The sequence below is a fragment of the Alosa alosa genome, chromosome 7 (genome assembly GCF_017589495.1).
Source record: "Alosa alosa isolate M-15738 ecotype Scorff River chromosome 7, AALO_Geno_1.1, whole genome shotgun sequence".
Taxonomy (NCBI): Eukaryota; Metazoa; Chordata; class Actinopteri; order Clupeiformes; family Clupeidae; genus Alosa; species Alosa alosa.
The window spans coordinates 3,747,868-3,760,498 of NC_063195.1; the positions used below are offsets into that span (position 1 = coordinate 3,747,868).

The following is a 12,631-nucleotide window of genomic DNA, read 5'->3' on the forward strand; positions in this document are numbered from 1 at the left end:
TGCTGAGTGTGTTTCAGTAATTCACGGATTGGGATAAATGCAGAGACCAAATTTCCCTCACGGGATCAAAACAGTGTATATATACTTATGCTTACTTAACTGCTGATTACCGAGCCATTGTTCCTGAAGTACCTGTGCTAATACTATAACTATTCATTTGATACCTGCTGATTACCCAGACATTGTTCCTGAAGTACAGGTGCTAATACTATAACTATTCATATGATAACATTTGATTATCCAGCCAATTTTCCTGAAGTACAGGTGCTAATATTGTGACTGTTCATATAACTGAAGATAACTGAGAAACCGCACCACTGCACTGACTGTGGAAAGGCCTTTACTCAAGGTACACCAGAGTATCCACACAGAAGAAAAGCCATATCAGTGCACTACATGCGGGAAGAGTTTTAGTCTAAGCTCAAACCTCCTTAAACATCAGCGCACACATACAGGAGAAAAAAACACACCAGTGCACTGGTTGTGGGAAGAGTTTCAGGACTAAATCAGACGTCACCACCATCAGCGCACACATACAGGAGAAAAGCCATATCAGTGTACTACATGTGGGAGGAGTTTCAGGACTAAATCAGAAGTCACCATCCATCAGCGCACACATACAGGAAAAAAGCCATATCAGTGCACTACATGTGGGAAGAGTTTCAGTCACAGCTCAAGTCTTAAGAACCACCAGAAATTGCATACAGTATGCGTACATTAGACGTGCTAAAGTGACTAACCTAGTGATGGATCAAGAGAGAGAGAGTACACCCCTGAATGGTTTGTTGTGGTGGTTTTGCATTATTCGTTAGCTGCGTGTGCTATCAATGTGCTTTTCATTCCAGCCATTTACTGCACCATACTGCGATGCGGTAGGCCTGTCAAAAATATCTGATCATTGTAGGCGACAGTACTCTAGTATACTTCAGCATTCTAAATGGATCATTTCTGCCCTCAAGTTGAGCCTACTGTAATTGTGTACGGGCAAAATCTGGAACTAAAGGATGGTGTGTAAGGAATAAAACACACAGCGATTCCAGTATTAGAAAAACTCAATTTTATTACAAAACTGAATAAGAATCAGTTCAGACATGCTCTCTGGATGGTGTGGTGGTATGGCCTTGTGTTCAGAAACAAACACCTTTATACAGACAAAAATGCACATGTACGTACAAATGACTAGCCTAGAAATCTAGACGCACCCTAGCGGCAGCAAATGTCCTTTGCAGCCAGGGTAGTCTAACTCTCCGTTGGCTTGCAAGCTGGAAAAATTAAACTTCTATCGGACCAATCACATCATGCGACGGTTACGCGTGAATTTCCTGCTACTTGAAAACAAATAAGACGGATGCTGTTGGCACTTGTTTGTGTAATCTTTCAATTGTAATTGTAAATTACAAATGCAATTCAGATGTAATGTTTGACTGGATTTGTTTCACAATACAGAAATGGAGTTTGAAATGTCAGGATTCACTGAACCAACACTGCTGCCTATGCCAGTGAAGGAGATAAAAGAAGAAGAGTTTGATGATTTCCATCAGGAACATCTGTTTGCAGTTCAGAAAGAAGAAGAAAAGCCTGGACTGGATCATGACTGCAAGACTGAAACACACACATCACTAACATTTAACTGCAAAGAAGAAACGTCTTCAGTGAAGGATATCAAACAGGAGGAGGAATATGATGTAAGAGAATATGGACAGAAAGACTCTTCTCCTACCGGTAAGTTACTCATTAGTGTTTTGTCTCGAGGAAATATTGATGCATGAACATCAATTACAATAATAATAATTATAGAGTATTTCAAATTGTTTTCTTGTCCTTCTTTTGAAAATCATCAAGAAAGCAACACCGATGAGATGAGACATGCTGTGGAAATTGAACATCATTGTAATGAATGTGGAAAGACCTTCACTAGGATGGATCATCTCAAGACTCACCAGAGGATCCATACTGGAGAAAAGCCATATCAGTGCACTGACTGTGGGAAAAGTTTCAGGACTAAGCAAGAGGTCACCATCCATCAGCGCACACATACAGGAGAAAAGCCATATCAGTGTACTACATGTGGGAAGAGTTTCAGGACTAAGGCAGACGTCACCATCCATCAGCGCACACATACAGGAGAAAAGCCATATCAGTGTACTGCATGTGGGAAGAGTTTCAGGACTAAGCAAGCAGTCACCATCCATCAACGCACACATACAGGAGAAAAGCCATATCAGTGTTCTACATGTGGGAGGAGTTTCACCACTAAATCAAAGATCACCATCCATCAGCGCACACATACAGGAGAAAAGCCATATCAGTGTACTACATGTGGGAAGAGTTTCAGGACTAAGGTAGAGGTCACTATCCATCAGCGCACACATACAGGAGAAAAGCCATATCAGTGTTCTACATGTGGGAAGAGTTTCAGGACTAAGATAGGGTCACCATCCATCAGCGCACACATACAGGAGAAAAGCCATATCAGTGTACTGCATGCGGGAAGAGTTTCAGGACTAAATCAAAGATCACCATCCATCAGCGCACACATACAGGAGAAAAGCCATATCAGTGTTCTACATGTGGGAAGAGTTTCAGTAGTAGCTCAAATCTTAGTCAACATCAGCACACACATACAGGAAAAAAAGCCATATCACTGCACTACATGTGGGAAGAGTTTCAGTAGTAGCTCAAATCTTAGTCAACATCAGCACACACATACAGGAGAAAAGCCACATCAGTGCACTACATGTGGGAAGAGTTTCAGTCAAAGCTCAAATCTTAAGAACCATCAGAAATTGCATACAGGAGTCGACTAATAGAAATGCTAAATGGACCGAGTATGTGTTTTGATAAAATCAGAGCTCATGTACAGACAACTTTATTCAGCTAATGCAAGATGAAGAACAAGTACCACATCATCCTTGACCAGAAGGATGAATTGCCTGTGTGATACAATCAGCTGTGGCTGCCCTCCATGATCTGATTAAGATGCAGTTTGTTTTTGCTTTTCCCCTTGTCCTCCGTAATTTATAATGTGCAATAACATATGTTATTTGAACACCTATGAAGTAGATCCATTTTTTGGCCTTATCACAGTTGTATATTAATTCGCCAAACTTGTTGTGAATTTTAAATGAACTGTCATGTTGCATCCAAGCCGTAAAATACAGATGTACATAACGTAGCAACATTTAGCATATGACAGAAATGCTTTTAGCTAGTTGGATGGTAGTAGGCTAAGTAAAATAACAATGCTTCAAAGACAAGGTACATCAGAATCCTGGGATATGCCCGCTTGACAACGAGAGTGATACAACTAATGCCTGGCCTTTGGCCATAGCAACCGTCCATTTAGAACTAGTAACAGCAAGTTGCAAAATTGTTAATATGTGACAGAAAAAGTAGTTCTACAAACACATGTCATGCTATTCTTATGACGGGTACATGTCACTCTTATGTAGACCTCTTCAAATAAAGTGTTACTAAAAAATTTGACTTATTTTAAGACATTATTGATGTTTATGACTGTTGTCATAATGTGTTATTCGGTTTTTGGAATGTCAAGTTGACATTGTTTGGGTGTCATCTTCATGACAACTTGACATTAGCCAATAAAATGTAACCCGTTTACAATATTGTCATGACAAACTTGACATTAATCAAGAAAGAAATGCAAGGTGTTTGGCATGTTTGTCATGAGAACTTGACATGTAACTGTGTTTGGCCTGACTTATCTTCTTGGTATATGAAGTGATGAGTCTAAATAATTGACTGTCATGACACCATTATAAATTGGTCATGAGTACTTTTCTTGACCTCAACTACAGTAGTACAGTTTTGCCTTGTCATTAAGCTGTCACAAAGAACTATTACACACCAAAATAGTTTCCTGACAGTGTCATGAATACTTACCTTTGACCTAAAGCATTGGTTCCCAAAGACTGGGTCGTGACCCACGGGTGGGTCGCAGGAGATTTTATTTGGGTCGCCAACATAAGTCTCAATTAATGTTGTGTAGGCTAATAGCTTAGCCTACCATTCAGCCAGGGAAGCTAGCACCTTTCTTTTAGGATCTAGTTTGTTTACTACCACAGTCTAGTGGTGTCATGTTTTTGTCATAACTCAATCTGTGTATTTTTGCATGTAGTATAGTTGCACAAACAATACCAGATACCAACTCTTCAGCTTGGCAGATTTAAAGATTAAAATCTCAAAGACCGTGCTGTCAACAATGAACCATCCCTGTCATCCATAGACTGGCCGGACATATGCTATTGATAGTTTCAATTGTAGATGCACTCTTTACAGTTAAAAGCAGCCGTCTCACGAACTCCACTCTAGTAGCCTAAAGGCGCATTATTTTACGAACTCCACTACAGTAGCCTAAAGGCGCATTATCGTTCATCTTTCTGTATTCTTCACCTATTGCGCAAAAGCCTCTTGTTCTGATATTTATTCATTTCACAGTCTTACAACATAGCCTATCACAACACCAATACAGCCTTAGCACAAACAATCACACTTTTAAAAATGTGGAAAATGCGGATTTAAATTCCAAATAAAGAAACCTCCACAATTAGGCTACAATATAAAGACTTGAGTTATTTGCATAGGCTATGTTTACATCGGAATCGACGTCCACGGTGTTATGGATCCAAATGTCTGCAACGCAACGTAGACGAACATCTCTCTTAGATATTCAGGAACAGCTTATTATGCTGAGAGTGACTCGCAGCATGCGATAATATCCCCAAACTCTCGGATGCGCATTAAAACTGATATTTTCTGATCTTTACTGATCCATTGTAGAATGGTTTGAAGGGGCCCAACATAGAAAAGTTTTAGAAGCCATGGCCTAAAACATCAACAATTTGGGCAGTATTTGGTGGTTGCATATTACATCTGAAGATAATTGGGTTGCGATGGTCTATCGTTCTTAAAAAGTGGGTCCTCAGAAAAAAAGTACAGTGAACCATCTGAACATGTCATTAAGTGCCATTACACTATCATGTATGTCCTATTTCTGTACATTTTACATTTCTGGAACATTTAGTCTAATTTCAACTATAATAACAAGAGTTTATTTCAGCAATGAATTTTGCAAAACCCTAATACATGGGCATGTTAACATGCCAGCTAACCTAACTGTGCATGTGGAACATGCATTAAACTATTCACATACTAGTCTTTAACCACCATTTCATTGCCGTCATTTCTGAAGCTTTTTCAAATCAAGCACGAGTCTACCCAACACACCATTACAATGTCGGATTCCTAACCAGTAGTACCATTCAATCATTTTAAGGTGTGTTTTGAGGGACTGAGGGGTTCGATTTCCCCCTGAGACGCCATATTTGTTTTTTGTATGTCTGCCATGCAGGTTCAATATGTTGAGTATGTGCACTGTTTTCTGGATTTACAAAGTTTTGTTTGTGGCAGACTGAGAATTGCCTATACCCATTCTGGGAGAGTTGATTCTTGTAGGCACGCCATTCATCTGTGAGGATGGATTCATTGGTCCTGATGTGTTTTCAGATTTGTCTTATAAAAGTGCACCTTGAGCGATTCCTGACCAGTTTCAAAATGGATCTTTTTTTTTAAACACACTGAATAGGGACGCCTTTGTATGGAATATGCCTAATATGAGCCTCACACATACATTTTACAATGGGTTGCATTTACTATCATGGGCATTTTTCATTTTATCATTAATATCACCCTACATGTGTCAAGCACCAACCTCTTTGAGTAATTTTGCCATTCTGGACAAAGTCTTCTAGCTTGCTGCAATCCCAACTGCTATCGTATCCAGTTGTTTCAACTGCAAACATTGCGCAAACCTTTAGATTTGCTTTTTTTACCTTTTTATTTTGCAGTCTCTATAGTAAGATACTTACAGATACGTCATACACTCTGGAATGTTGATGGCTGACCCACACTAAATATTGACATAGTCTATATAGCAACATACTTACAGATATGTCATACACTCTGGAATGTTGATGGCTGACCCAGGTTCCCGTGCTAATGTGCCAGGTGTACCAGTGGTGTAGAATAATAGACAGACAGGTGCACTGGAGGACGATATTCATATGATATGATATGCTAATACTACAACTATTCATATGATACCTGCTAATCATCCAGCAATTGTTCCTGAAGTACAGGTGATAATATTGTATAATGAGAGACCGACAGGTACACTGGAGGATACTATTCATATGATACCTGCTAATTATCCAGCAATTGTTCCTGAAGTACAGGTGCTAATATTGTATAATGAGAGACAGACCGGTGCACTGGAGGATACTATTCATATGATACCTGCTGATTAGCCAGCCCTTGTTCCTAAAGTACAGCTATTCATATGATAACATTTGATTATCCAGCCATTGTTCCTGAAGTACCGGTGCTAATATTGTGTCTATTCATATAACTGAAGATTGTAGGCTACAGTAATAAACAGACCACCTCAGTATTAAAGGTTGATCATTTCTGTCCTCAAGTTGAACCTACTGTTCATGCAGGGGCAACAAATAAATCTGGAATTAAATTATATAACAATGGTATTTTAAGTGGTTAATTAAACTATCTTTATGAAACTTAAGTCACAGAAATGGGTAAAAACAACACAAATGTTTACAATCCGAATAAGGGAATAATAGTTTGTCATTCTATTCCAATCACCTTAACAATATAACATATCATAGTAAAAGAGACGTAATGGGAAAGACTGAAAAGTTCAGCCACCAACATTTTGACTGAGTCAGCATCATGCACAATTTGATGAATGACTTGACTAATGACTAATAATCCTGCCATTCTCCAGGAGTTCCACAGCGTCCTGTTTTGCATGTACCTCCGCTGTTACAATGGCAAATTCGGTACCATTCTTCATGCAGACCCTGTGCAGATACCTTGACAGGGATTTCTGGGTTTTCATGCACACAGGGCACAGCAGATAGTCTCTGTTTGCTTGTTTCCTGGAAAAAGAAAACAAGGCATTGAGTATAATGTCCTACACTCTGAACATTACAAAAGCATAATCATATGTGCTGATTTACAATCAAGTCCCTAAGCAACTATTAGAAACCACAAAGGGAGCAGAAGAACCACAGCTAAACTGGAAGAAATGGCTTAATGAAACTGTTATTTAACTTACCTTAGGAGCCATTTGTCAGGAATGGATAAAAACAAACCAGTAGAAAATGCTTCTCAAGATGACTGGAGCACTGAGTCAAAGGCTCAAAGGGAGAAAGTGAAATAAGGCTTAAAATAAAGCTTCAGCAGTAGCAACTGAAATAGTTTTTTTAACTTGGTAAAAGCCTAAGAATAAAAGCTATTTAGAATTATCAACAAAAATGCTATTTTTGGCTTCTGATAAGAGAGCAGGCCTCTGTCATCTGTCCAGAACATACATATGTGCATACATATGTGCTGGTGAATAGAGTTTATGCTTCTGCGTCGACACAATGCAGTTGCCTTTACGTCTGCAGTTTGCCTTTTTGTGTCCCTTATGTCTGCGTCGCTCACCACCGCAAAGTTTGTTAGAACAAACTCCTGCTGCTCGTTGTCGATATGAAGTGTTCATTTCAAAACGTTACTGGCAGATAGACAGTTTACAATCGGATAACCCCGTAATTGTAACCAAAATATGTTGTTTTTGAGTTTATTTGCAAAGCTTATGTTAGCGAACTAGTATGATGCTACTACCAGTGTTGGGGAAGTTACTTTTAAAAAGTAGTGTTTGCTCGTTACTCCTCAAAAAAGTAACCAGTTATGTCGTTAAGTACCCTCTATGGAAAGTAACTTATTACGTTACTTGTTACTTTTACGTTACTTTTGTTGCTCGACTTTGGGCAGAATCCAATATCAGGTATTTATTTTGTGCTCTTTATTATAAAAAATGCCACAAACAGAGCACTTGACAAGAAAACATTGGGCTTATAGGCTTCCACACCACCACTAAAGCCCTATGAAACAATATCAAATCACATAGCCTCGCTACATCTTGGCCATATAGGTGAACACATATACATACATATACACACATATATGAGGGCTTTTTTTATAGCCTTATACTCTTTCATTAAACAGGTGCAAATTTGGTGCAAAGCTTGTGCAAATCATATCAATAGGCTGGCAGTTGAGTTAACAAACAAAGTAGACAAAATCAGAGGACAGTGTAGGCTATAGCCTGACGAGCCAGACCCACATTTGCTGCCGCTAGGGTGCGTCTAGATTTCTAGACTAGGCTAGGCTACAACTAACACTCACATTCCTCCCCTTAGTTCAGTCCACATAGGCTGGCGTGTGGAGCCCCTGCCTATTGCGCAAGAGCGCAACTGAGAAAGCAGCGTCACTGTCAAATTTGTCCCTGGGAAAAGTAACGTTGCGCCGATATGAAAAAGGAACTACGTTACGTTACCAAATTTTCAGTAGTAACGCGTTACACTACTTTTTACTCAAAAAAATAGTTATGTTACTGTAACTCGTTACTTTGTAACTCGTTACACACAACACTGGCTACTACCCACAGGTTGCTTGAAGCAGCCGGCTGAACACAGAGCGAGTTGACCAATCACAGTTATGTGCATAAAGTTAAAGCAAAAACATAGCCTAAATTTTAAAAATAGTTTTCTTTGTGCATGTTGATTAACTAATGACAACCTACTATTGTCTGCTCCACATTTTCATAGTCTAATTCTGCATAGAGTTAATTTAATGATTTAATGATGAAATATTGCTGAGTGTTGATGAAATGGTGGCACAGGCCTATCGGTTGTACTGACTCCTTCACATTTTCATGACCTAGCCTAATTATATAGATATTGTAGTACTTTTTTATATCAGTCTTTGAAAACTGGAAAAAAAAAGTCAATGTCAAAAAATAATTTTCGAGAATGAGGATTAAATGCTGGACATAGATAAAATATTGCTGTTTTCCCTTTGTCTCCCTCACATTTTCATCTGTTCTTACGACTAGTAAACAAAACCAAAAGATTTACTTAATGTTATACAAGAACTGAATAGAATTGAACAGAATTGAGTTCAGACTTGAGTTTGGTATTTTGGGTCCGGCCCTCCTCAACAGTCCCAGTTTGTCATGTGGCCCCTTGGGGAAATTAGTTGCCCACTCCTGGTCCAGAAGAATGATGTCTGATGATCTCTGATGATGGAGAGTGGCTCAGAAGAGAACCAAGGAGATAACTGACCAATGCTGGCCTGTGCTTTTATATGAAATGTGTTGGTGTTGTGACCTGACAGCCCCGCCAACATCCATGCATTTACAATAAACCAAAACGTAATGGCCTCCCCTTTGTTTAGGTCAATAGCCATCTGCAGGGTCCCCATGGTCATGGAAAACTGGAAAAGTGATGGAATTGTAAAATCCTATTTTTCAGGCCTGGAGAAATCATGGAATTCAGTAAATTCATTGAAAGCTTTAGAAAAGACCTGAAATGTATTTATTTGTATTCTTGCTAGCCTTTTTTACTTGAGCTTGTGCACCAGTACCGAACTGTTGTGCCTCAGTAAAATCTCAAGTTCAGGTTCAACTACTTCCTGTATTTAGCAGCAGTAATGTACAGTATTAATAAAATAACAGGATAAGAAGAATTTTGTCAAATTCACAAAGTCAAAGCAGCAATACAAAATGTAATTAGAGAGGCACACACATCACATCATCAAATCTTCATGCCAAACCCATTTAAGAAAAGTCTATGTGAGGAGAATTGAAATATGTGGAAGCTAACAAAATTGAGTGCCCTAATTCAAAGGTAGCATTTGTTAGCGTTAGTACAAATAGTATGATAGCCTAGTACAGGCCTACGATCTAAACATAATTGATTAAGGCGAGACACTACAGGTGAATAGGGTAAAGTTTTTAACAAGCAGATATCACTATAAAACTTACCCAGTTGATTACTTGCACTAATTTGCATACATTTTAAAGCAAGAAACCTGAGCATTGGATACAGCCAGGTTCAAAATTATGTTTTCATTGTGTTCAGATAATAGATGTTGAAAAATTTACAGAAGGATTTATGAATATCTACTTTAGTTATCCTGTAAATTAGAATATGATATCAATAGCCCTAAAAAAATCCATTTTTGCCATGTTTTTAGGCATAAAATGTCATGTAAGTCAGGCTAGGAATAATATATCAACAAACCCCTCTGTACAAATCTTCGATATATAGTTAGGCATAAGTCTAGAAAGTTTGGTGTATGTAAGTGCTTCTGAAGTGGAGTTTCCTTGCTCAGAGTGGGAGAGGAAACTCGTTTTGAGAAAACAGCCTTGAAAGACAGCCAATGAGATTCCGTTCTCAGCCTAGATTCGTCTTTGAACTTTCGCGATTGGTTGCTGATATAAAGGAAGTGTCCATATATGGATCACATAGCGTGATACAGGAAAAACTGAGCTTTCCAACGGTACAACACACGATATGTTTTGGGTCACAGTTGCGGGAGTGCATGCAAGGTTAGAATGCTAACTTTCGCTGAATTTAGGATAAATATACAGGCGCGAGTAGGTCACAATATAATGAAATAAACACCTAAATGTGTAAATCAGACTTTTTTGTTGTAGTAGTGTGATAGAATACATGCTAAGGTAACAGACTAGCTCAAAATCTCGAAATTGACCAGTGCATGAAAAAACGATGTTTTCACCTGCCGTGTCTCGCCTTAAATTATAGTTGAACACAACTACTGCATAATTCCATGGAGTGCTGAAATTTATTTTTTGACCAATTCTGAGCTATGAAACTCCTCAACCATGCGTGGTGGTTGTGAAGGTAATGCAGTATCATAACTATTCCACCTGTGTGTGCATGGTCAAAATTGTATTTTTTTGCTCTGGAACAGCTAATTATACACAGGACTGCCTTGTGTTTGCTAATGTCTGCTATTTACTGTGATGTATGGTTTGTCATGTGTTGAGTGAAGAGTTTGTGAGATCCCACCAAGACAAATGGGTGTGGAGATGGGCACAATTGGAATGTTGATTGGCTGACCCAGGTACGGGTGATAATGTGCCAGGTGTGCCAGTGTGTAGAATAATAGACAGACAGGTGCACTGGAGGAAACTATTCATATGATACCTGCTGATTACCTCCACCTGCTGGTGGAGTGTTCATCACCTCCACCGACCCTCCTTTGTGGAGTGTTAATTACCCCACCTACCCTCCTTTGTGGAGTATTAATTACCCCACCTACCCTCCTATGTGGAGTGTTCATCACCTCCACCTACCCTCCTTTGTGGAGTATTAATTACCCCACCTACCCTCCTTTGTGAAGTATTAATTACTCCACCTACCCTCTTTTGTGGAATGTCTCCAAGTGCATTCATGGCCAAGCCCATTTGACACCCTATCATTCTAGTTTGCATCATAAAGGCTCCTGTCACTGATTGGTTAGATGAACCTAGTGAGTCAGAGAGAAGAGGCATGATATAAACACCACCTAGCGCAGTCAGTTGTCTGAAGTCACCTGTTCCAAGGTAGGCACTGGGATACTCTGAGAACATACACAATATCTTTATTCAACTGACAAAACAACTATTGTATTTATTTGTCTGCACGTGTTTGTTTAATCATTCAATTGTAATTGTAAATTACAAATGCAATTCAGATGTAATGTTTGACTGAATTTGTTTCACAACACAGAACTGGAGTCTACAATGTCTGGATTTAATGATCCAACACTGCTGCCAATGCCAGCAAAGAAGATAAAGCAAGAAGAGTTTGATGATTTCCTTCAAGAGTATCTGTTTGCAGTTCAGAAAGAAAAAGAAAACCCTGGACTGGATCATGACTTCAAGACTGAAACACACACATCAGCAATGTTTCACTGCAAAGAAGAAAAGTCTCCACAGATGGAAAGTAAACAGGAGGAATCTGATTTAAGAGAGCATGGTCAGAAAGAATCTTCTACTGGTAAGTTACTAATAAGTGTTCTATCTCCTGTATGAAATGCACTATATAAATACAGTTGACATGACTTGTGGAATGTTTGAAGTAAAACAAACATGTATTACCTTTATGTTAATTAATAGAGTTTCAAACTGTTTACTTGTCCTTTTCTTGCAAATGAACAAGAAATCAACTCAGATGAGATGAGACATACTGGGGAAAAGCCGTACCAGTGCACTGACTGTGGAAAGGCCTTCAATCGAAAATCTTATCTCAAGACACACCAGAGGATCCATACTGGGGAAAAACCATACCAGTGCACTGACTGTGGAAAGGCCTTCAGTGACATAACTGTTCTCAAGAGACACCAGAGGATCCATACTGGGGAAAAACCATACCAGTGCACTGACTGCGGAAAGGTCTTTAGTCAAATATCCAATCTCAAGGCACACCAGAAGATCCACACTGGAGAAAAGCAATATCAGTGTGCTACATGTGGCAAGATAGGTCAGATTCAGGGATAGGTCAGGAGAAAAGATGTCGGTGTGCTACAGGCAAGAGTTTCAGTTGTAGCATCCATCTTAAGGAGAAAAGCCATATCGACTGAAACAATGCAAACACTAAATTGACAAAAAAAGGCTCATCATCTGATTTTTAAAGGAAAACATCACATTTTCTAGAATTTATCACAAATGAAATGAAACATCACTTAAAGTAATCTTTTT

General features: G+C 39.0%; 2 protein-coding genes and 1 pseudogene across 9 annotated transcripts in view; 2 read left to right on the plus strand and 1 right to left on the minus strand.

Moving 5' to 3' along the window:
- The window catches only part of LOC125297247 (NACHT, LRR and PYD domains-containing protein 12-like), a gene marked incomplete in the record, with an annotated part of 868,465 nt that overhangs the window by 229,108 nt on the left and 626,726 nt on the right, over positions 1 to 12,631 (plus strand).
- Positions 1 to 12,631, minus strand: part of LOC125297245 (NACHT, LRR and PYD domains-containing protein 12-like) — a 666,703-nt gene that overhangs the window by 88,208 nt on the left and 565,864 nt on the right. The window lies entirely within an intron of this gene.
- The window catches only part of LOC125297497, a 49,260-nt pseudogene that overhangs the window by 22,117 nt on the left and 14,512 nt on the right, over positions 1 to 12,631 (plus strand).